The sequence below is a fragment of the Passer montanus genome, unplaced genomic scaffold (assembly GCF_014805655.1).
Source record: "Passer montanus isolate IOZ18808 unplaced genomic scaffold, ASM1480565v1 scaffold10, whole genome shotgun sequence".
Classification (NCBI taxonomy): Eukaryota; Metazoa; Chordata; class Aves; order Passeriformes; family Passeridae; genus Passer; species Passer montanus.
In genome coordinates this window covers 39940-60650 of record NW_024356505.1, presented here as the reverse complement: position 1 = coordinate 60650, position 20711 = coordinate 39940, and positions in this window count along the sequence as shown.

The following is a 20711-nucleotide window of genomic DNA, read 5'->3' as shown; positions in this document are numbered from 1 at the left end:
TGACCTCTACTTTTGAGCTGATTTTTTTCTATTCACTGAATTTGGACCTTAGGTATCACGGCTTCATTTGCTCAGACCAAAAGTTCTTAGAAAACCAGCAGCTTGCCTCTCTCCATTCTCTCCACACGTTTGTGTCCATGTGAGCATATTTAAATATATACATTTAGGTTTGGACATGCAGGCCTCTGATACATGTATAAGCACTTGATGTCTTCTTCAGATAATATGTTATACATTTCCTTCTACCATCAAAGAGATGTAATTTTTTAGGTTCTGCAAAGGTCCAGGCATGAATTAGCACAGAATTCTTTCTGTTGTTGGACTGTGAATACTTAGGAAGTCTAGATTTACTGGGGAAACCCAGAGCAGATGTAGATTATACAGTCACACAAAGTCTGTTTTGAAAGAGTCGGCTTACACATTTCTGCATCTTTCATGTGATGTATTACACAGGCACATGGGTTTCTGTCTAATCCTGCTTGGCAGTCCCTGATTATGTTCTGGAGGAAGCCTGCCTGTGCTCCCTAAAGAAATGAAGGCACAGGGGGAAGACTTGCTGCTGCTTCTGCTTTGATCCTGCAGGGATAAGCTGTTGAACACGGTGAACTGAAGTCTAATACAAAGCCAGGCTGCAAAGCAGTGTAGATTGAGCCTCCGTTCCCTCTGCTCTACTGCCTCCATCCTTTGGTTCTGCCTTATCCTGCAGGTAAGATCTCCAGAGCATGGCTAATATCTTAATCCTTTGTAGATGAATCACCAAGCATCGCGACTCTCTGTGTTCAGGGGACTGATACATAAATGTAAAGAGTAATTTAGTAGTGGTAGAAATGAGTAAATAACGGATCCAGCTACTAAAGCAACTTGTTTGATCTTTTGACCTCAAAGTGTTTTTGTGCTCCTGATGACATTTTCCCTTTCATGCATTTTGTTGTTAATACTGATGTACCTTTATCTTGCTTGTATTCTTTGTACCAGAGCAATATGTTTTCTCGATTAGTGCCATGTCTCTGTAGGCACTGAATGAAATTAATGCTAATGCACATGAGTCGAGGAATGGACCTTGGGGCATCAATTCAACCCTGTGCAACATGCAAGATTATTTTCACCTGGTCTTAATTACAATTGTTCCTTAAGCCTTTTGGCTTATCAAAGAAGCAAATTTTATCAGTTTGAAATATGTTTTAAACAATGCCTATGTAAGCGTCCAGCTTGCAATTTCCAGTCTCTATCCCTAGATGTCACTGAAAGACAGCAAATGCTGAAAATAGTGACACTGAAGCCAGGAGAAGTAACTGTAGAGCTTAGATAGGGGAATATGGAAGTAAAAATTTGGTAGAATTCCCAGGTGGTTGCAGACATGATCCGTGTACAACTGTTCCCCAAATTACCTCTGCTTGAGAGGTAGAGGATCTGAAGATCTATCCTTTCCACAGCAGCTGCACATCATGGATGACTCCTAGCTCAGTGCAGGGCTCAGAGCTCTGTGCCAGAGGTGTGAGGAAGAGTCCCAGTGCACCACTCCAGAGAGAAGAAAGGACTCTACTGAGAGAGGCAGGAAAAACAGCTATGGCTTCATAACAGGTGAAAGCTCATGGCAGAGTGTCCCAGAAAGAGGCAGACCTGCCTTAGTGCATCTCCACAATTTCCACCAACTAGCGCTGCCCCTCCTCAGACAGCAAGCCAGTGCTGGGGGGTGAATCATCAGTAAATTATCTGCTTTTGGGGCTTAAACAGCCACTCCCTCTCCACTTAGTTCTCTGCAGGCTGAGAGAAGGGACGGTCTTGGGTCTGGTACAATGAGGTGGAGAAGGGCTCAGTGCTTGTGTGCATGGAGGCAATGAGAGTGACTGCATGCCAGACCCAGCTGTGTACAGGAAAGAGTTGTGATGATCCAGCCATTCAAAGCCATTCAAAAACATGGCAGAATTGAAAGGAAGAACTTTTAGGAAGCAGAAGTTTGTACATGATGGGCCTCTCCAGTGCCACTTCAGGCTGGCTGGTCCTATAAGGGTGTTTGAGTGGATCTGAGTATGGACAATGTCTGAGGACCTGCTCCCTTCCCACAGCTGTAAGAATTTGAAGCAGGCCATTAGATAGGGGCTCCACAAACGCTCTCAGCCATTTAAATTTCAGTGGAAATTTTTTCTTGAAAGGAGGCTGAAACCATTTTTTAATATCTATAGGATCAAAATGATAACTGACTTTCATTAAAACTCTTACAGAAGAGAAAAATGCTCTGACTTGGTGAATACTCCTAGGACTTTTACTAAGAAAGGATAAAAGTTGTCACCACATGATCTTTAAGGAAGTAAATTCCTTCCTGAGCTGAAATTGTGCAGTGTGAAGTGTATTCAGCACTTGATTCAAATGTTGTTATGAGTCAGAAGCAGACTTTCTCTTGAACTTAGCAGGATTCAGGTAGATAAAGGGAGCTTTGTAAAACTGAACCTTCCTTTTGTACTTTAACCTTTTTTATTATTCTTACCATTATTAGGAGTGAAGAATCAGCTACAGTACAATGACTTACAACATTATGTGATTAGAAAATATACTGTGCCCACAAGGCTGGAGTTTCTGAAACTCTGGAGCCAGTTATGTATGATTGGAGTTAACTTGCATCAAGTGAGACCCTGGTTCATGGGCATGTGATTGCAGTCAGTGCCAAGACACAGCTCCAGAGAAATGTCTTGGTAATTGGAACCTGTTTTCCTAAAATAATATCTGCCTTTATGTGTTCCCTGTCTTTGCAGAGGTGTACAGGAGCATAAGCCAGGCTCAGTGATGGAAGGAAACAAGTTGGCCTTTCACCAGCACCTGCTGGAGTAACTTGGTCGGTTCCATCCCCACAGAACTGAGGGTACATTCCATGACAGTAATGTCCAACCAGGCAGCTGTAAGGGCTTGTTCCTGCCCAAGGCCCTGCCTGATCTCATTGTTGGTAAGACCTCAAACCACAAGTAGCATGCATAAATAGCTCAGGTCCAGCAGCCTCCCTGCTACCATCCTTGCAGCTGTAGTACAGAACAAGCTCTAATCCAAATTGTAGCCGAACATCTTCAACTCATGTGTGGAGGGACTTGCTGATATTCTGTGGAGAATCTTCCACACAAATAAATAAATATACATACATAGCATTTCCTGCAATGTAAGAAGGTACTGAATTTTTTTTTTCCATGGTATTGTGGTAGTTTTGTTAAGGACAGCTATGTGGAAAGTTCTAGCTGCTGATAGAAACATTAGCCCTGAAGTAAGGGGACTTTTTGAGATGTCTTATTGCCTTTTTCTTTTGAGCCTTGTAGAGTAGGCCAGGTCATTCTGCATCCTAACTCTCAGATCTGGCAACTGTAGCCTACTGCATGCTGTGATCCCATGGACACAGTTCTGTGAAATAATGACATCTGCCACAGCCAGTAGGCAGCACCTCATTGTTCCTGGGGCAGGAGCAGTGATCTCTCTAGAACAAAGTGCATGACTTGAAAAGAGAAAAAGGAGAGCAAAGCAGCCAAAAGCAGAAAACTGGCACTGAGCTCACACTACAGAGACAGAAACTGGTCCCAGCTGCATTCAGCATGATCTTGAGGAACAGTGGTCATTTCAGGTGAGTGGCTTCACAGCAGTATTTAACCTTCATATACAGTAATTGAGGTACATCACATGTGATAGAGATTTAAGAGTCAGAGGGCCTTATGTGATCCATGGTGGTCCAGTTCACATACCTTACTGGATAGGCATGGCAGGCTAAGTCAGACATGTAAATGTAACCAAGTGCTACAAAGCCATCTGCAGCTGAGGCTCCTCTCACTTGTGCAGAGCTCAGATGAAGCCTAAAGGGGTTTCCTAATTTTCTGTATGAAAACACGTGAAGAGAAAGCTTTAGGTTTACCTGTTCCCCACAAATATTTTCATGTGAGGAAGAATCTGGCTGAGCTACTTCAGAGAGAAAAAAGGCAGTCTATCAACAGTGCCAGGAAACAGGCTATGATTTTGTGACTGAAGATCTACTAATGACCATACCACTGAAATTAAATTCTGAATTGCTTCTACTAAGGGTAAATATGCTAATGACAATACTAGGAGTTGCCCTCAGACAGGAGCCCATGGTTGTGGACACTGTGCAACATTACAAGATAGTGCCTGCTTCTCTCCAAATGACTTGAACAGTCAGCATCGTTTGTGGGTGTAGCAACAGAATTTCAGAACTACCAGGTTTGATTGCGTAGGCCTTACATAATTCCCAGCTGCCTCCAAATGTGAATGAGAGATGACAAAGTAAGCACAAAATCCTGATTCTGGAGTCAGTCCCCTCCCATTGACTTCACCTAGGCATGGATGCAGGCCACATGGCCAGCCAGCTGCTGCTGCACCCCCTTTGGGAACTACCAGTATTGCTTAAGAACAGGCTCCAGTGAGTCTCTTAGGTGCCTGAATGCCCATTAATTCCTCTAGGACTGTAGGCACATAAATATATGTTGCTACTTAACCCAAAGTTTCCCTAATCTTCTCACTGCCTCCCCTTTCAGGAAATTGAACGAGTGGAACCAGCTTGTTTGTTTGGGAAGCAAAGAGGTTCCCTAGGAAGAAAGGACATGCAGATGTGTTATTCAATTCTGGAACATATTCATTACAGGATACAGAATCCCAAGCCAAATAGTTTGCAGGTCAGATAGGTTAGAGTATAATCCTTAACGATTTCATTCCTGGTCTAGATTAAAACTGTAAATATAACTTGAGCATTGCAGCTGCTGCAAGCAACAACTCCTCATAAAACTTAGAGACCAAGCCCATCAGTCTAGATATCAGAAAACCATTTGGAATTACATTTAAACAGATTGTCTTGGGTCAGTTTAATTGAAGTAGTGCCCTTTCAAATGTTGTGTGGGCTCAGTGTCAGTTACTTTATCAATATAAACATTTTTGTGTAAACTTTCTTTCTCCTTGCTTAAGACAGAAAGATACTTCAGTGCTTTTTATAAGGGTTGAGTTTGGTTATGCACTGAGAGTGTGGTTCTCTTACCTGCTGAGTAAGATCTGGCTGGCTCCAACTTGTTACAGAGATTCCCACCAGAGAGACCAGCTGTAGCCTGGGCTCTGCAGCTCTCCTGAGGTCAGGTTTTTTGTGTAAATATAAATATTTTTGTGTAAACTTCCTTTCTCTTTGCTAAAGACAGGAAGATACTTCAGTGCTTTTTATAATGGGTGAGTTTGGTTATGCACTGAAAGTACAAAGATCTTACCTGCTAGGTAAGATCTGGCTGGCTTCAACTTTGTTACAGAGATTCCCACCAGAGAGACCAGCTGTAGCCTGGGCTCTGCAGCTCTCCTGAGGTCAGGAGCTGCATGATGGAACTGTGGCTGACTTTGAGACCAGTAGACTTGGTGAACAGGTATCCTGAAAAGAAGTCTGTCTTTAGGAGAAGCTGTAATTCTGGAAAACATAGATACTAGGCTCAACTGTTCTTCTGGAGTCTATCCATTAAATTCTGGAAGACACCATTCATAAGTCATTTTACAGTAATTTCTTTTCAATGCAAAATAGAGAGTAAAGGTTTCAGATTTGGATTCACAGCTGGAAACACAGACCTGAATCAATGTTATTTCTGTCCCCAAATTGGCAGTCATACAGCAATTCTGACAACTGAGGAAAAGGTAGCACTAAAGCTGTTTGCTCCCAACTGAAGAACCGGACTGATTTGTATTGCATAATAGAGGGGTTGTTCAGAGGACTTGTGACATTGCTTTTAGATAAATGTTGATGATTGAGACCCAGCTGGAAATTGATTCCTTGATCAGCTATTTTGTAAGAAAAGGAATTAGGTCTGGCTGTTGTTTAGATGAAAAATTGAGGTTTCATGGGACTGGTTCTGGAAGGCATGAAATGGAGTTATGCTGGAGGTTAGATCTGAAGGTCATAAATTGTTCATATTTTTGAGAAAAAAATCTTTTAGAAGTAAAAGTGGATACATTTAATAAACCAAATAAGTAGGGCCTAGAGTGATTTTAAAGGTACCTTTGCATTTTATCAAATTTCCAAGATTTCGCTCCTTTCTTTACCAGCAGCAAGTATCCCTCCCTAGTATGTTGCCAATGTCCTCTCTTCTTACCAAAACCAGCAGTGTTATTGGGGATTTTTTCCTACTGAAATAGTATTCATCTAGTCACCTTTTTAATCTCCTCTAACTCCTTGCTGTCTTCTTCAAACCTTGATCCTGTCCCTCCAGCCCCTTTTCAGCACGAAAGATAGAGAACAAAAGTGACTTCCTGATAGTTCCTTGGTGCTGTGCTTAGATTTGAAATTCAGACTTATGGATTCACGAAAAGGGATGGCCCCATGTGTCTGCAGGAGACCTCTCCTAAGGAACTACGGAGTTGGGAAAAAGAAGTGAAAACGTGAAAAAAACTGTGCTGGGTTGACATTTTCATATTGCTTGAGGGAGAGCATCAAGCCAAGTGATGGAAGCAGTGGGAGGGAAGTGTCTGGTCAGCTCTGTCCATTATACAAATTCTGGAAACAAAATGAATGCTTGCTGAACCAATAAATGCATCTCTCTTCAGCATTAACAAAACACTTCATTCTAGACAAACCCTGTCTCTCTGTCCACCTCCACCAAAGAAACCAAATAACTGAAATAATCTTGCAGAGCATGAAATTTCCTTGGAATAAAATGTTTAATGTCTATTTCTACTCTTACTTAGTTGTAAGCCAGAGGTGAGTAATTGAAGAGCTACTGGTAGTTTAGCAATAATGTTTAATGAACTGAGAAATTATCTGCATGTAGGAGGAGTAGTAGCTGTCTGCATATTAACCTCATGAGCTGATTAGTAAGAAAAGAAAATATATTTTTGCATGGATTTGCAGCTTTCAGTCTTCAGCCCCTGGGCTGAAGTCACTCCTACCATAGCCAAGACAGGCTTTCAGAGAAATATTGCCTAGGTCTGTCAGGCTAATAACAAAACCAGGTTCCTTCTCAGCGGGTTCTTTGTCTGAATATTAAAGCATTACTCTACTTTTTAGCTCTCCTGAGAAAGCCTAGCCATGGAAGTTACTGCATACCTGGGATTTTAGCTTCATTGTTGAAAATGGTATGTTTAATCACAGGGAAAACAAGTGCTTGTGAGGTTACCCTGCCCTTAAAAGTAAAATTCTAGAGGAGACCAGAGGCATTTTATCACAGGATAAACTCAGCAGTGGCTGAAGCTGATGAAATTTCCACTATGGGGTTATTTCCAGGTAAAAGCCATAGTGCCTCGTCACCACTGCTGTGCCACAAAGAGAATAATATTAGGCATTGGTGAGTGTAAAAGTTTACACCCCCAGCTGAATTTGGATTTACTGACTAATGGGGGAGATTGCAGAAGGAATGGACACAAAGGGAGTATTCCCTGATATTAATGCTGTTGGTGCAGTATGTGGTCCCTGTTATGTATTGAGAGAGGTTGATATAATTCTCAGCTCCCCTCCTGAAATGTAGCTCTTGGAAAAATGTGAGTGAACAATTGCTTTAGAAAAGCAAAATCTCTACAAAGAACCTGGCATGACAACGGGGACCTCCAGATGTTTTCTCTCCAGCATTAAATAGAGCTTTTTCTCATATTTTCACTTGGACCGAAGTGCTGGCAGCTTTCATTTGAATGCCCAAAGAATGTGAAAAGCCACCTCCATTGCAGGCTCATTAGTACAAAAGAGAGAGAAGATTAAATCTGGAAGGGGAACTGAATGACCTAGTTCTAGGCCTTCACAATGAACACTCTTGGTCTTTCATCTGCACAATAAGCTGACTTTTCTATAACACACTAAATAAAATAGTTGGTCTGGCAAGAGGGAAGAAATATGATGGTAGAAAAATGGTCATTAGAAGTATGGCCTTCAGCTCCACCAGTAAACCAACAGTAAATATTCAGTCAACATACCTGCAATGAGTGTCATCTTACAGCCCCAGCTTTTGTCCATTTAACTGAAATCCAAATTCTATTTTAGAGTGGTGGATGTGGCAAAACCACACATTAAAAAACTATTTTAGATTCTCTTGAGCCCTAGATATTAATTTCTATATATAGTGTTGGCTGTGGTAGTGTCAGTTGCCACATTGTTCATTATTCACACACAGTGTTTAGTGAAGTTTACTTTTGATGTAGTTTAATTTCTGTAGCTTTTTGTTCTATCAGTTATAGCTAAGTAAAATTAGACTGCAATTTACTTATAGCACAATTCACAGTTCTGGTCAATTAGAATGCAGTTAAGTACTGTGCAAATCCAGAAAGGAATGCTGAAATAAAAACTTGGAATCTCAAGTGAAAGGACACTGCTGTGCCTGTGCAGTCCTCTCCAGGCAGTTTGAATTCAGCATATATAAGATACAGACATCGGCCCTCCCTGCCATTTGCCAGGATGGGAATTCCTGAGTCCCTTTCTCCCTTTTGCCAAAGACCAGGGATTTGATGGCTGTACCAGGTGGACTTTTCTCCTGTCACTCCAAATCTGGCTGGTGAGAGGAGGTCAGGATCACTCCTTGATGTTTCTCCACAGATTGTGTAACCCACAAGGCATCAAGGAGCAGGTACCACACAGCCATGGCAACACCCCTCAACCTTCTCCTGCAGGACCAGTGGTATGAGACCTCCCCCAGGGCCTGGCACAGTGCAGCAGAGTTAGTTTGCTACTGCCAGCTGGACCCCCAAAGCAGCACTCACACCCACTCAGCCTAGAGCTGAGCCTCTCCCAGCCCCTCTCCTGGAAGCTCCTAGGTGCCTTGGCAAGTGTCAGCTGCTGGATCCAAAGTATTAGAGTGGACTGCTGCCCCCAGTGTCTGAGAAAACTCAGTTGGTCATTTTGACCTTTGGCCTCTGCACCACCAGCGAGCTGTCACAGGGGACACTGGCATTTGTGGGACCCTCAGGCTGCAGGATGATGCTGAGATGAACCTAGGAAGGGTTTAGCTGGGAAGTTCCTGCAATGGGGCAGGAAACTGGTAATGATCCAAGAGTCCTGCTGTGGATCAGCAGGTTCAGGAGAATCCATGCTGAAACAGAATTAGTCTGATAGACTGTACCAGCAGGAGGTAATGCAGTCTGGGCAGACATTAGATGGCACTAAAAACTGCACTTTTCAGGAGCTTGTACGAGCAGAAATAGGAATAAGACCTGCCACTGCTTTCAGGTCACTAGGAAGCACCCTGTAGAACGGGAAATTATAAGCACAGCCTGAAAAACAATTACCTAAGACACCTTCACAGACTATTTGCTCAAACAAGCTCATTTTTATTAGATCTCTAGTAAAACTATCTGGAAGAACTATGAAAGTATTTTCAAGGGGTTACTAACTACTGGTGGTAAATTGCTGCAGATGTGAGGTGTAGCTTGTGAATGTCCTTAGACTTTAGTTGGCAGGGCTCCTGGTGCAGGCACCTCTGGAACTGTAGGGGTTTTGAAATGTCCCTGTGGCACTGGATAAAAGAGATGCTTATTGAATTGCTCTCACAGTTGTGAATCATGATGGTGGCTGGTCCAGAGATATCATTGTAGGGCCCACTTATTCAAGCTTAACTGAGAGTTTGAAAATAGAAATACTCAGCCAAGAAGAGGGTATATTCATTGCACATTTTTCCTTGTAAATGGGGAAGGCCTTCTGAGCAGATAAAACAAATCTTTTCTTCACTTACCCATGTCAGAGCTAGCAAAACCAAATATTGTCAACTCACAGTTTAATTACAATGCTAGTAAGACTCGTGGTAGCTCTTAGGGTTTGGTTTGTTTGGTCTATTTTAAAGTCAAAACAGCTTGTAAAGGTAATCAAGTATAGGAACTTTTGATTCTTTTGTTCACCTGGTTTGCTTTTAAATAAGTGGTTTACTCCTTCTGCTTGAATGAATGTAAAGTCTTTGCCCAAGAACCTGACAGTGCATTTGAAAGATAGAATTGGACAAGGTTTTGCTCAGCCTAGCCAATGTAATCTACTCTCCAAGGTGCCTGATGAAGATCTCAGGGCAGGCTAATTTAAGGATTCTTGTTGGGGATGGAATGTTTAAAGGCATGTCATATGGCTGAACCCTTTTCACTCTCACAAGCAACCCCTGGCAGATGGGTTTTACACTGCTGTTCGTGTCCAAAGGGGTGGCATACTGGTTTTGTGCATTCATTCATCTCTGGCAGTTTGCCTTCTGTAATTCTTCAGCACCTGTCTGTCCATGTTGAGGAGAGCATTTGCTGGTAAACAGCACAAGCAGAAGAGGCAGTGGAACACTGAAGTGCTGTTGTTTTCCAGCAAAGTAATCCCTGGCAGTTTGTGATCAGTGCATTCGTGCTCTGTTCAGGGCTGAGAAAAACCTTGAGCTGCCTGCCCCTTAGTGAATTAGATGGAAATGAGAGAATTCTCAGTCTCTGTGAATCAAACCTTGAAGTCTTTCCAAACACTCTGAGCCTGGCTTTCCACAGGAGGCTGCTCTGAAAATGCAGCCATGGAAACTCATTTTTATTCCATCTGAGGAGTCCTGTGGTGGGTAGCCAGAAGAACCAGATGTGACCCATATGTGACACAGTTGGTGCAATGTCCCATGGGAAACACAGGTGGGTGACACAACACAGGAACCTACAGGCTCCACTGCCCTGTGCAGTGGGGCCCTGGAGGCCTCTGTGAAAATTGTCTGCCTGAACCCTATTTCAGTGAGGGTCATGGTGAGGTTTGTGTGAGTCTACATGTTAATGAGGCATGCAATTACTGCCAGTAATCACTCAACATTATATATACAAAGTGTTGTTTCTCATGTTGGAGAGCTCTAAAATGAACAAACAACACTAAAATGTGTCCTCTAATTTTATTCAGCCAAGCAGACTTTTAGCTCACATGAAATCTCTTAGGAGAAATTCTTAAATTTAACATACTGTTTTTTGTCACTGGGCTAATGGTGAATTTAAGGTGTTTGTGATGTTATATTTTTTCCCTCAAGTATGCATTTAAAGCGTCTTTAAGTAGAAATTAGTTTTCTGTGTTAATAGTTTTAAGCAGCAGATTCAACTACAAATCTTCTTTCTCATCCAGACCTGTCTCTCTACAGCAGAAAGCTGCATCAATATCCTTTTGTACTTCAGCAGGCCAGCTGGATAAACGAGTGCATCTATGGGAATGAAGTAACCATTACATTCTAACATTACCAAAAGGTGTAAGAACAGCAGGAAGCAAAAAATAATGACAATTTGTTATCATAGCTGTCCTGGCATTGTTTTGCACAATTAGCACTACTTTTATCAGTACTTTGGATGTCCCTTTCCTGCTAATGGGGCCCTTCTGATAAAAGTGGCACGCTGGGGGCAATGTAAGAAGAGAATAAGAGCTAGATCCTGGTCTGAAGGTAGGAAAAGAAGGGGTTCAGAGAAAGGCATACGACTTACAGGCAGGAGGTTGTGAAAGGAGCCACAAATAACTAAACTGCTTAGGATGAGGGGCTCTCACTGAGGTCTCTTTGGCTTGCTCCAGTGTTTTCCTTTTAAATCCATGTTATCACGGCAGGCATTTAAAAATACATGCACACAACAGAAAGACTGCAGAGGCCTTCCCTCTGTGAGTTGTGTTGAGACAAATATGTCATCTCTTGTTTGGATGTGCACAGTAACTACTAGGTACATTTTGATGTAGATAGTTGTGAGTGGCTCTTTCCCAGGGGTTACAACAGAACATGAATTTAGGTGGCTACATTGATTCATTACCAGCTTCCAGTAAGATAAAGTCAGATAATGTATGAAGTGAACATGAAAATCAATAAGACAAGCAAAATGAAATAGCTTGAGATAAGCAGGGGGATGCAGAAGAAATCAATGCCATTCAGCTACTATGATGGTGAAACAGTTCATAGGAGATAATACTAAATTCCTAAGTCAAATATTTCTAATACTGATCTGTAACATCACCTGTGACAATAACTGTGATAGGGATTGGCATCAGTATATTTACATGATTGCTGTGAAATTCTCCAATCAGTGAGCTTTTCCTTCCTCCTACAATCACAGTAAGTTTATGGCTGTGCCAGGTTGTGTTTTCCAGGAATAACCTTTATATGTTTAGTATGGGGAGATTTATTGATAGAAGATCAAATATTAACCTGCATTTCATGACCTGGAAAAAATGCACCACATTAGGAATAAAGACATTGACTCTTACCTGATTGCTGGTTGTGAATGTGCACAGATACATAAATAAATAAATACATAATACAGCAAAGTCCTCTGATCAAAAGTAATTTTTAATTTCATTCTGGCCACCTGCTCAGACTTTTTGGAAAGACTGTGTATTTTCAATAGGAAAACAGACTGAATGTTTTCTTTCTTCACTTTTTTTTTGCATAGTTTCTTATTTTGTGAGTAGGCAGCTTGACACTGTGAGAAAAAAGGCTTTCCTTTCTTTGCCCACCTAGGATCATGTCATACAGTACATTATCAACATCTGATTTTAAATGCACAATGCAGATTGTATTTTTCACAGTATTTCTCCACTGACCATGGAGTCTCTCTCTCTTGTTCAAAATTTTTGGGTTGTACCACTGAATAGTGGTTATCAGATTTTATCAGATTCTGTTTACATTTTGAAACCTCTCTTTAAACACTCTTTGGACAAATGAGACATAGTCAGAGCATGTTTGAGCTTAGCTCAAGAAGTACAATATGAAGGCAAAGGTGTTGTGTTACCATTAAAAAAAGTATTTTTTCAGGAGGCAACAGAGGCAGCAAAGGTCTGATCTAGAGCCCAGTGAAACAGCCTGGCTGCTAAAGCTACAGTGACCCTTGCTCCAGCTGCCCAGGATGCCTGCAGCTGTAGGACTGAGATGATTTACTAACACCCTCAAGAAGATGAAGAGATTTGCCTTTTTTGTAGGCATTTGCTAGTGAAGGGGAATTTCTGAGAATGTAATAATTTTCTGCATAGGTCTGCCACTAATTCTGGGGGCTTTTTTTCATTAGCTTTTTACAATTTCTCAAAGAAGAAGTCAACCTTCATGTCTTCTGACTTTTTACTCATCATCATCATCATCATCATCATCATCATCATCATCATCAGTCCTTTGAAATCTGTCAGCCATTCTAACCTTAGTTTTAACAGCTGACTAGGGCCTTGCAGCAGCAGAAAAACTAAACTCATAATATGTATTATTTTCTTCTTCTGAAGTCTGCAGCCAGACAGTTTACACCTGATTTATTTCTAGTACCACTTGCTGTTAGTGTTTTTCTCTTCCACTGGGATATAGCTGACATTTTTCTCTGGAAATGGATTAACATATATTTTTCTACACTGAGCAACATTTTAATACCTAGATGTAACACTGCTATAACAACCCCCCTCTGTGTTGCCTTTGCTCCAATCATCAGAGAAACAAGTACTTGTTTATGCTGAGGTTCCCATCTGGAGATGTATCCAAATTCTCTTTGAAGTTTGCCTTTTGAAACAGGAGAATCCCACCTAGGCTGGTGACTCTGTAGTAAAGGCTAAGGTTGCCTTTTCTTGAGTTTGTAATGTGAAGTACTGGGAGCGGTTGTCTTTGTGTATCATTTCTTGTGTTGCTTTTATTCCTAATTTACTTAACTGTTTGCACGCTTATGACTAATTTAATTTCTAAGGAAAATAAAAACACTGACTTGCTTTTTTTCTTGGGCAGGTTTGCTAAGTTCCCCTGCATTCCCAGCTTATGTCTTGGGGAACTCTAAACATACAAATTAGCCCAGTGATGTGACCCAGCTCAGATGCCAAATTGAAATTTTGACCCTCAGATGTACAGCTGTCTGGGATGATGCTTCCAAATGCAATATCTTAGTTTTCAGACAAATACACAAAAGTATGTCCCAGTTAGATTTTGTTTTTCATTGAGGAGACCATAACTTTTTACAGAATGCACCTTATGAAAACCTTGCACTACATAATAACCTTTGTGAATAATTGGATGGTACTTCAAACAACTTTTTCGATGAAATTTTTTCAGGAGACCAGTTTTCATTTATAAGGCATCAGTGAAGGTATTTGTGAGGAATTCACTACTGTTACAGATTTGGCACCTTATTCATTTGTGTTAGAATGCTGTTTCTTTGCATCCAATGTTATCTAAAGTATTTCCAAATACTGCCATCAAATTGTCTTCTTGTAGTTATAGAGAGAGTAAAATTGGCTTTTTTAATGCAGATACAAAAATAATAATTTATCTAAGCAAGAGTGAAGCACCAGGCATGCCAAACAGCCCTTTTAAATCGACTTTCCTTCTTCCATTGCCCAAATAGTGCAATTCCTCAGATTTTCATTGCTGTAAACACAGCTGCATTCCAATGTTACTGCATTCATTTCAGCTGCATTACTCTGATGTGATGCAACCCAATGATAGGAGAGCACTTGCACTGCGAGACATGGAGAAAAAATGGGAGCATTTCCATCAGCAAATGCACTAATTTAGCAGCAGACGTGAAATGTGGCATTTACAGGAAATTTAAACAGACCTGTTCTTTGGAGAAGGTGTATCTCTGTGTGTGCATCTTAACTAAACTTATCTCTGGTGACATTTGTAATTCTACCTACTCTAGATTTAGTATGAGAAGATTATATGAAAGCTAGTTAATCTTGTCTGTCTTTCTCTTTCTGGGGGAATGTATGGTCTTGGTGTATTTTAGGCAGTTGTCTGAAAGTGAGACAACTGAAAAATTTGTCTATCTGTTCTAAGAACCAGAAGCCACCTATTTGTGACTTGTTACTTGCAGTCTCCCATCTCACACTGGCAATTTTCAGGAAGGGAGCCAAGTCAGAAACCAGCCCTTATTTCTATCACAGCAAAAGGAAGACATCACTCTCATCCTTCTCCTCCTTCACCTCTGCATCATGCACTGGAAATTAGGAGGACGACAGGAGTGAGTCAGTGTTCCCAGCTCTGCAAAAGTCACTCTTTCCAGAATATCTTTTGAGTGTAACTCTCCCGTTAGTTACTGTCAGGAAATAATGCATTGGCCTTAAAATAAATCATCTCTCAACCTATCCCCACGCACACATATGGTCTGCAGTCTCCTACATCTTGCTGGGGTTTACAATACTGCAAGGAGAGCTGTGACAGAGCAGAGCCAAAACCCTTAGGGCTTTTAGTCCAATCTGCAGGACAGATAGAGGTAGAAATGAAAGCAGGAGTACCCAAAGTCCAATGTACCCATGGAGGTCAGAAAAGTCTTTGTTAATGGCTTTCTTGCTTGCCAGAAAGGACCTTGTAAGTATATGACTCTGCAGTGAGTTTCTTGAGTATTTTGACAGAATGGTTTCCTGTCTTGATTAAGAGGGAGCCATAATCCAGCATCACAGTCAGGCTTTTACAGGGTAGAACAGGAGCTCCTGTAAGTCCGACAGACGCCATGACTCAAAGTTTATTTGCTTTCATTGTCTTTGCAGAGATGTAGTGTTTTCACTTTTCAGGAGCATACATTAATTCTTTAATTTCAAATAGCACAGAGAAGTGATTTCTTTGAGGCTTCTTCTCTGCAGAGCAGAAGAAGCATTAGTAATCAAAGTTAGAACTCTGAATCATGATTTTTTTTTTTCTCCTCTGGCTCAGGTACAATATATTTTAGGCTTCCAGCTCCTATGGCCTTTACTTGTAGGCTTTCCCAGGAAGATGGGAACACCTCGTGCTTAGGGTAGGCAGCACTTCATGGATATCCATCAGTGCCATGGAAGGAGACAAGTTTTGGGCTAAAGGAAACTTCCAGCTCCAGTAAAAATGGGCCTCACTTTGTTACCTGTGATGGAGCCAGGCTGTTACACCAGTAAAGAAATTAGGAACCAAGGAAAAGCAGCCTTTGGAAAAGACATGTGGAAGGTAATCACTCCTCACCAGTAACACAGTCAGATTTAGAGTTCTTTTTATGTGGGGGCACTCTGTTCTTACCAGTTTAACTGGAAATCAGAAGACTCCATATTCTATGATATCAGATCTACACAATTTTTGCTACTCCTTGGGGAGGATCTTCATCAGACACCTCTGTGTGTTTTCTGGGATGTCCTAGGCAACCACAAACTCCAGCACTTGAGGATCCATAAGCTTCTCATAATTTCATTAAACATTCATTACATCTTCAGTGTGCATTTCCTACAATTCTTTGTCCTACTCTGTGCTTCATTTTATAGGAACAAGACTTTTTAAATACTCTATTTTGGAAGCCCTTTTTTTGCCTTTTTTTTTCTTCCAGGAGAGGGAAGGAAGGCGGGAAAATGAAGACAAAGATTCCACTTAGCAGGGATGCTTAGCATAACTTTATCTAGCTACCACTAGTAAAAATGGGGAGAAATTAGGAGGAAGACAGGGAAGGCATTGCTGAGACATATTTTTGATGTGGCTTTAACTGTGGTGTACAAACTGTTGTCCTGTGGTGAAAGCAAGAGGATGTTTATCCTTCAGCTGAGCCCCCCAGCTTGTTCATCCCGCACTGAGGAGGCAAGGGCTTGGCAAGAAGTACCTCAGTCCTGTGGTTTGCCCTGCTGCTCACCAGTTGTGTATGCCATGTTGCTTCAGAGGGGAATTAAAGCAGCTCCCTCCCGTGGGACGTGGTCCTGTGTCCCCTCAGGCTCACTTTCACGTGGTGCTCAGCAGCTTTGCCACTGCACAGGTTTTGTGGGGCCACACCATCAGCACTGAGAAGCAGAGCACAAAGTAAACCACAGAGAGCAGGTTAGACAACTTTTGGCACCTGATTCTTATCCCTATAATGATTCCTGTTTGGAAAACACAGTTCTGCACATACCTTGTATATGCACTGTATTAAGACACCTCTGGTGAGGTATAATTTAGTTGCTCCTACAGCAGAATGGAGTGGAGGCTACTTTGCTCTTTCCAGGAAACATCAGCCAGCAAGTAGGTGGAGGAGGCTAGAATTTCCTCTCCCTAGCCCAAGGGTACCCCTTGTGTATCAGGTCCACTTAGGCAAGTTTGAGCAGCCTGGGGTGCCTCTTCTGGCCTTTTGTGATGGTGAGAGTCCAAGAACTGCATGCAGGCAAGTATGTAAAGACAACAACCACTCCTAAGAAGCCCTAGAAAAGAAATGCTGTTCTGAAAAGAAATAAAAGTATGTTATATAAAAAATGGCATTGTTCTTGATTTTTCCTTCTCTTTGTAAAATTGTCTCTTATTTTCCAAAGAGGAAATACAGTCCTTAAATTAGATCTCACAGGGATGCTGGCTCCAGAATTGTGAAAATTAATACACAAGCAATTAAATTTGAAAACAAAAAAAATTCCAACAATGAATCAGGAAAGAAGTCACTGACATTAAAACCAGAGTTATGCAAATTAAGTCATAAACTCTCAGCCAAATTTAGGAAATTTTTTGATCTTTAATTCACTTCACTCTGCCATCAGAATCCTTCTTGCCTATTTTCCCCCAGGATAGAAGTCCATCATTAAATAATGGATGCATAAACCCCTCTTTTTATTTTTTCCTCTAAACAAAACTCTTTATAGGAAATACTGGAGAGGAGCAAAAATTAAGGATGAAAAGAAACTACAGTGATGGTAAGTGACAAACAAAGCCAGGGCTTGAAGAATTAATTTCATTCTCTGAATTACACTGATCTTATTTGCAAGGTCATTATATGCATCTTTGTTTTAGACTTCTGGAGAGTCCTATACATAGAGAAAGGAGTAAAATACAGTCTTCACTTGACGTGAGGTACACTGAGTTCTGATTTACTCGTTTTTTTATAAAGAGCTAGAGTTTTTCAGTACTACCTGCAGAGTCAGGAAAGCTATCACTGTGCCATTACCAAACAAACCCTCTGGAGCCATCAGAAAGTGAAGTCATGAGGTCTTCAGGTAACTCAGCAAAATTTGTTATATGAAATTAAGGGAGAACTGCAACTTTTCAGGGTGTCTGGTGCGCTATGAAATTTATACTTTGGCTTTAAGAATGTTGTGTAATTTTATTAATGTACCCAAAACACCTCAAGTGATCAGCATGCAGGTTACAGCCTGGACTATGCTGCTCAGTACTGGGACCAGGCCTTCATGCCTCCCAGGCAAGGTGTTCCCTTCTCCATGGGGAAGGCACCTAGTGTCAGACTGATTGGTATTTTAAAAAGTCATGGCCCATAGAGATACTCACAATTATCTAGAAAATATATCAACAGCTGTCAGCGTAGCTAGGTAGTTAGAAACATGGAAAGTCAAAGTCAAGTAGGTGTAGATCAGAAAAAGCCACAAAAAATCTTCTTCAGTAATCTTGGCTCAGTTTGTCATGGATGTGAGTTATAACACAACCAGATCTTTGGCATGATGTATAATGGGCTCAGGACCTTTTGTTTTTGCAGCCAGTTGTCTTCCAGGGAGGTGGTGATAGAGCAAGGGAACTGCTGTCTCTTTGATAATAGTGGACTCTTCAGAGCAGTTATAGCTGTTCATTTTAACTCCAGGAAGATCTCTATACATTTCAGCAGCTCAGCTGTAATTAAAAGTAGTAATTGATGGAGGATTAAAGGCTATATCATTAAAAATTACTTGACCTTACCACTATAGAGTATTAGATTACTGAAAGTAAGGAGGCACTTTCCAATGAGACTCTTTTACTCTTCTAGATTATTTTTGACAGCTCCTGCAATGAAAATGTCAAGATAGCTATGTCAAATGCCCTTGAATTAACAAGGCACATTATCATGTTTGCAAATTGTTGCCAAATTACACTCATCAAAGGGGTATTTTAGTGCACTGATTGTTCCCCTTGCAGTAATACCGAACTAAGACTAGAGATGGATGTCCTTGTGCAGTGGCATTTTTGTCATGATGTCAAATCCCATTAATTTTCCTTTGGTTCATCTGTGCTCCTAAAATACCTGCAGTATTACTTGAATTTCCGTACTATTAGGTATTGTTCTTGTCTGACACATTATCTACACAAGCTATAAACCTTGAAAGTGGCATTAGAATTAGAGGCCCTTTGTAGGGGGATGAAGGCTCTATTGTCATTCATTATACAGAGATTAATTAAAGACCTGCTGAAAGAAAGGGTTTAAGAGCCTCTTCAAAGTAATTAAATGTAGGGAGTCCTGCATTAGCAACAGACTGATTCTGGTAGACCAGACCAATATCAGTGGAGTTTTGGGTTTGGGTTTTTTAACATTTCTAAGCACTGCATAAATAACAAGCATCGCCAATTAATAACATTTTCACAGTCTGTCTTATGACAGTTAGAAGATAGATAGATAGATAGATAGATAGATAGATAGATAGATAGACGGATGCGCTTTTTTTTTTTTTTTAAATTCCTACGTAGATTGCATAGAAATTTCACAAACATATGTGTAGATAGTAGTGACACATATTACTGAAGCCCTACTTTGGTGTCTGAGATTTTTATGAACATCTCAGCTTTCATATCAAAAATATTCATCGCCCCTGAGATCAGGAAAAGGACATGCTCTTCTTCTTCCATTTTTACTTCCCCTTTTTGATTTTTCCTACCAAAAAATAATGGAAAAGTAGAATACAAATAAAACAATAAAATTTCTTTATTTTCCTTTTTCATATTTCATAATCTGTAAATTGATCTCACTTTTTTAAAAGTCTTTGTAAATACAAAACTCAGTATGCAAAACTGGTCTCCACAGCAGAGATGTTGTTGTTTACAATGTGTCATCTCTTCAGCTTTTAGCAAGGAACAAGCTCAAAGTAAGCATTATAATGCTGATAACTAACAGGAAGAAGCACAACATGCTTTTTTATCTAGAGCAAAGTGGAAGGGGTGCTGGTGCTCAGAGACACAGACTAGAACAGAAAAATACACTATTTGAAGTGCCTTCTTGGAAACTTCTTTTAAGAAACTAAAAGTTCACTTTTCCTACTTAATCTCACCTTTGGAAGGAAGGTGAAATTTTCTTCAGAGATGACGTTGACATCAGTAGGGGATAGGAGGGTTGAGCTCCCTTTTGTCATTTTTCTTTCCTGTGTGCAAGGTAGATTTAGAGACTCCTCTTAAGAAACTCAAGTTTTAAATTGTCTTCCTGTGCCAAATTTTAGATTCAAGAAAGCAGATGTGTAATTTCACAAGTGAGGGCCTATATGTGGGGCACTAATGATACAACAAATATGTGGAGAACCCTGCATGGACCTGGAAAAAAAAAGTACAAAGATGTACATGCACCACAGGTTAACAAAAATAATTTATTCATTCATTCCAATTTATCTTTTTATTCTGAAAGCCGTGGGCCTGGGGAAACAATAGAGCTTCTGCAGTATTCCAAGAGATGCCTATTTTCTCACTGAAATTTATGTTCCAGATTTGCCATACGATGCCTAAGAAAAAAAGTCAGTGGTGATTATCAGAGCCAGCATGTAATCAGGAAGCAATTTTATTCAGGCAAAAATCAAGGACAGGGGTTGTACTGTCTTACCCCATCTGGTGTGCATCTGCACCGAGGAGATTACATGGGTTTCACAACTCTTTACACCTCCATGGTGGCAGGAACCCACAGCCAATTCTGATTCATAAAACACAACCAAAACAGTAAGAGGAAGCCACACTGGTGGCTTTTTTGGTTTTTTTTCTCTCTAGCAGCTGAGCATTTCAAGTTCACACAGTTCAGCTAGGTTAGTGGGGAACCTGGGATCAGCTGCTTCCATGGTGCACATTGTTTTCCAATATATTCAGGTAACTACAGCTGCCTTCTCTTCCCCCCGGTTACAGATCTGTAGAGCTTCAGCACAGAGAAAATGGAAAGGTGCA